The sequence below is a fragment of the Anomaloglossus baeobatrachus genome, unplaced genomic scaffold (assembly GCF_048569485.1).
Source record: "Anomaloglossus baeobatrachus isolate aAnoBae1 unplaced genomic scaffold, aAnoBae1.hap1 Scaffold_158, whole genome shotgun sequence".
Lineage (NCBI taxonomy): Eukaryota > Metazoa > Chordata > Amphibia > Anura > Aromobatidae > Anomaloglossus > Anomaloglossus baeobatrachus.
In genome coordinates this window covers 355,486-360,436 of record NW_027441928.1, presented here as the reverse complement: position 1 = coordinate 360,436, position 4,951 = coordinate 355,486, and the positions used below count along the sequence as shown (strand labels likewise).

At 44.8% G+C, this 4,951-nt stretch overlaps 1 pseudogene; it reads left to right on the top strand.

The window, feature by feature from the left end:
• The first annotated feature begins 4,541 nt into the window (after positions 1 to 4,541).
• LOC142260676 (U2 spliceosomal RNA) lies at positions 4,542 to 4,748 on the top strand (annotated as a pseudogene).
• Positions 4,749 to 4,951: the final 203 nt, after the last annotated feature.

Below are 4,951 nucleotides of genomic sequence, written 5' to 3'. Positions count from 1 at the left end.
TTTCCACTCACTGGGCCACACACACCCCACTTGACTGGCATCGGTTGAGCTCCCTTTTGAAAAAGAAAAAGATGCTTTGCATGAAGCACTCTCAAAAATACGCGTGCCTTTCCCGTCCCCTGGCTGACCCAGGGGAAGAAAAGTCCTCTGAGAGCCATGACTTGTTCATCTTGGTTCTTTTAGAGACACAGCGAGGGGACTCCAACCACAGTCTCCCTCGTTTCCACTCACTGGGCCACACACACCCCACTTGACTGGCATCGGTTGAGCTCCCTTTTGAAAAAGAAAAAGATGCTTTGCATGAAGCACTCTCAAAAATACGCGTGCCTTTCCCGTCCCCTGGCTGACCCAGGGGAAGAAAAGTCCTCTGAGAGCCATGACTTGTTCATCTTGGTTCTTTTAGAGACACAGCGAGGGGACTCCAACCACAGTCTCCCTCGTTTCCACTCACTGGGCCACACACACCCCACTTGACTGGCATCGGTTGAGCTCCCTTTTGAAAAAGAAAAAGATGCTTTGCATGAAGCACTCTCAAAAATACGCGTGCCTTTCCCGTCCCCTGGCTGACCCAGGGGAAGAAAAGTCCTCTGAGAGCCATGTCCACATTGTCAGTGGACAGACACGTGTGCTTATCTGCCAGCAGACCCACAGCAGCACTGAAGACAGGTTCCGAGAGAACGCTGGCTGCAGGACACGACAAGATCCCCAAGACGTACGTGGCGAGCTCAGGCAATTTATCAAGATTGGAAGCCAAGAATGAGCAGGGCTCAAGTTGCACATTAATGGAATCGATGTTTCCTTGCATATACTCATATATCTGTGTGTCCTCCTCTTTTTCCTTGTCCAGCTGTTTTGTTTTCGCATGAGTATATGTCCTTGTCACTTTCCAATGTGTTTGAGTTGTTTGTCACCTTTAGGACACCTTTGAGGGTGTTTTCTAGGTGTTTTTCTGTGTTTGTGATTGCCTGCCATTGTTTCCTATTGGCTCGAGTTCGGTTCGTCGAACGTTCGACGAACCGAACTCGAACGGGAGGTCCGTTCGGCGAACCAACCTCGAGCCGAACCGCGACCGGTTCGCTCATCTCTAGTCATGATAACACTTGTACCATCTTTTCATTTAGATTCCACCTACAATTATTTACCGATTCCAGTTCTGAAATAGGCTTTCATGATCTACTCACTAGAATTCTCAAGTGCATAAGGTACTGAGACATATACATGTTCACACCATTATAAAGAACAAAGTATAAACATTGAGGTTTTTCTCACACCCATGTTCCTGTGTTCTTTGATATGATATGTGTTCATTTCCTTCACTATATAGGATTGCAAGTTTTCCATTTGTACCTTAATGGCAATGACGCTATACAATTGAACACATATCATCCTGTTATCCATATAGGTGTGTATTTACCTGCTTGACTATTTTTGGTTGTTTGATCCAGAATGTTTCTCCAGATAGGTCATGTGGAAATTTTCTTTCCTCAGTACAAATGTTTTCACTATGGCTTTGGAAAAATTTTTTGTATGTGCATCATGGTCATTTGACCCATTGTACTCTCAAGTAGCAATATATTGTACTGTTATGTTGTACTATGTACTAATTACGTGTTTATATGGTTTTGTAACCCTTTATGATCTTAGATAACTTTATCCTTGATAAAGACCTAAAAACAAGGTCGAAACGTTGGATGAATTATCCTTTTGCACAAATAAAGAATTTTCAGCATTCCAAGAGTTCTTTTCTTACGTTATTGATCACTATAGTGTGCCAGAGCTATTTCTATTGAATTGACTCTTATTTTTTCTGAGCACCTGCTATATACACAGTGACCCAGACATATTCAAGTTTCATTCAGAAGGCAGAGGGAAGCCTTAGCAGCTGAGCCTATATCTTGGCTTGTGAGCATTAGAACAGGCCGGCGATTACAGGGTAACATGAAAAATGTCCAGCTTGCATTATGACTAGAACATGACAATATCCTTTTAAGTACTAACCTATGATGCGTTCCTAAGCAGTTGATGTTATATGTTCTACATTTCATTTTCTGCATACTTTACAAGTAGTAGAATTTGCTTTGATATAGGCAACTGGATTTTCACAATGAAAAGGCAAAGGATAACGCCCGAAAAAGACGCCATACATTATGTCAGTGCCATCACTGACAAACCTGGATTGACCATGAAATACATCAATCCCCTTAAAGGTGAGTTAAAACAAGTTTTAACTAAATTGCCTTAATATTGTCATGCATTAGAATGACTGTCTTAGGTAATGATAAATATTTTCTACAGGAAGAGGAGTGTTTGCTGAAACTGAAATCGAAAAAGGGAGTTTTGTTGCAGAATATCGAGGCGAGCTCACGTATGCACTTACGATGGTAGACAACTACTCGAGATTTATGGTTGTGGTACAAGTCAAAGATCTAATGGCCCATACTGCAGCGAAGGTCTTCCAAGCACACTTATGCAGACCTCATGGCTACTCAGAGAGAGTCCTCACAGATCAAGGCACAGCCTTTGAAGCGGAAATCTTCAAGGACTTCTGCAGCTTTTACCGATGCAGGAAGATGCGCACTACACCCTACCATGCTCAAACCAATGGTTATCAACCTGCTCAGGACTTTACCCCATATTCCAGATGTGGCCTTACAAGTGATTTATAGAGGGGTAACAATACGTTGGGATCACCGGATCTAATCTCCCTTTTTATACACCCTAAAATCTTGTTTGCTTTAGAATAAACAATAACATCATAAAGGTATAGCAGTACCGTTTCAAAGTTTCGGTGTCCCAAGCAGCATTCCATCAGCCTCTGGAAGGTTCCTGGCAAATTGCACAGCTCGAAGGGCATGCTTTTGAACTCGCAGAGACCCATCGGGGTGGCAAAGGCGGTCTTCTCCCGGTCTGCCTCAGCAACGGACACTTGCCAATAGCGACTAGTGAGATCAAGGGTAGAAAAATAATTTGCAGTTCTCAATGCAGCTAGCTATTCCTCAATACAGGGGAGTGGTGCTGTCCTTCTTCTTTAACAGGACCAACGGAGCTGCCCAGAGGCTACAACTGTCACGGATAACCCCAGCCTCCTTCATGTTGCTCAACATGTCCTTGGTACACTGGTAATGTGCAGGTAGTTTTGGCTTATATCTCTCTTTGATGGGTGGGTGTGCACTTGTGGGGATGTAGTGTTTGACCCCTTTTATTCTTCAAAAGTCTAGCGGATGTTTGCTGAAGACTTGCTCGTATTCTTGCACTAGCCTGTAGACCCCCTTCTTGTGATGTGAAGGTGTGGAGTCAGTGCCTACGTGTAATTCCTTACACCACTCCTCTGGCTGACTTGGTGAGCTGTCACTGAATGGGTGGGCTGAAGCAATGGTGGATGCTGCTGTTTGGATAGCATGTGTATCTACTGAGAACAGCTTATCAATGGTGGCAAATCGGAGCAGCTTAATCTCTTGCTCTCCGCAGTTCAACACTCTCATGGGCACTCTTCCCTTCCATATTAATGAATAAAACTATGATGTAAATAGCATATAGATACCCCACAAATGCAGATAAAAGTAGGTTATGGGAAAAGGGGGAAGAGAGAAACAGGAAAATAGTGGAATAAAGTATAACTTCCAGGTGGGAGAGGAAATGGCAGCACAGCCAGTGGAGGTGAAGCAAGGGGAGCCTGCAACTAAAGAGTTGAGAGCGTTATCACATGGTGACTGAGCCTGATTGTAACAGGAGCATAGAGGTGCCGATCCTGTCTTACCTGTGTTGGTGTAGAAGTGGGTGTCCTGTGGTGGAGTCAGCTATGTGCAGTGGTGGCCGTGGGTTCTTTTATGTGCGACCGTAGTAATAGCTGCGCCCACTTCCTGTATGGGAGTGGAATGCAGTGAGGGTAATGGAACGCACGCCTGCGCATTTGTGTTTAACGTCGCGCATGTGCAGAACGGAGAAAAGGCTGCGCTCACTTCCTAATGAAAGGGAGTGAGACGCATCTGGGAAGGGAAGGGAAAAGATTAGGGTTTGGGGATGATGAAAGGGCTTTCTACGGGCAAGGATGGCAAAGGGTGGCAGTGACGGAAAGTCAGGCAGCCTGTCCTGTCCTGTCCTGTCCGTCCGTCTTTTTGTATCATGAATTGGAAAGACTGCAAGGGGGAGGGGAGGTGCTTGTGTCCAAAAGGAGGAGTTATTCAGATTCATTGCAGTGGGCGGCGGCTGCAAAAAGCACCATTCTTCTTGTTTTTGCTCTGCAAAACAGCCTTTTCAAGGGTTGGCTTGGGTGACAAAATGTCTTCTGTAGGCGTGGGTTTGTCTCCCTCTCCCTAAGATGTGTCCGGTATAGGCCAGGGTGCCACTCAAGGCCGTAACCAATTCGGGTTATAGCTTCTCGGCCTTTTGGCTAAGATCAAGTGTAGTTTCGGAGGACGCTACCTTGGTCGGTACTGGAAGGTGCCTGGGATTGCACGTCTGCCGGCCTTGAGGAAGTGTGTGCGCCTTCTGGTGACACATAGCCCTCTTGTGCCTGGACGGTTCCCAGGCAACGGGAGGCGATCACCTTTGTTATTTTGAAGTCCTACTGATAAACAGAAAAAAAAAAAAATTAAATCTGTTCTTATCAGTTTAATATCTGATACGTCCCCTCTCTGGGGACCATATATTAAATGGATTTTTAGAACAAGGAGATGGAAAAAATCTTGCTCTGTCCACTCCACGCATTGACCTGGTATTGCAGTACCTCCAGGACCGGTGCACCCCTTCTTAACCCAGTTTCCAAAAGCAGAACTCAATTCACCTGATTCAAATGAGCCCCATTAGTGAATTGAAAGAAAGCAAAAACTTTATATGCACCTCAATTTGGCCAATTCACTTTTCACACTTTCACCCTTTTTTTTATCTTTCACACCTTTTACTTGCTTTATTGATGCAAAAAGCTGTGCCAAATAGCAAACTCATCTCCACT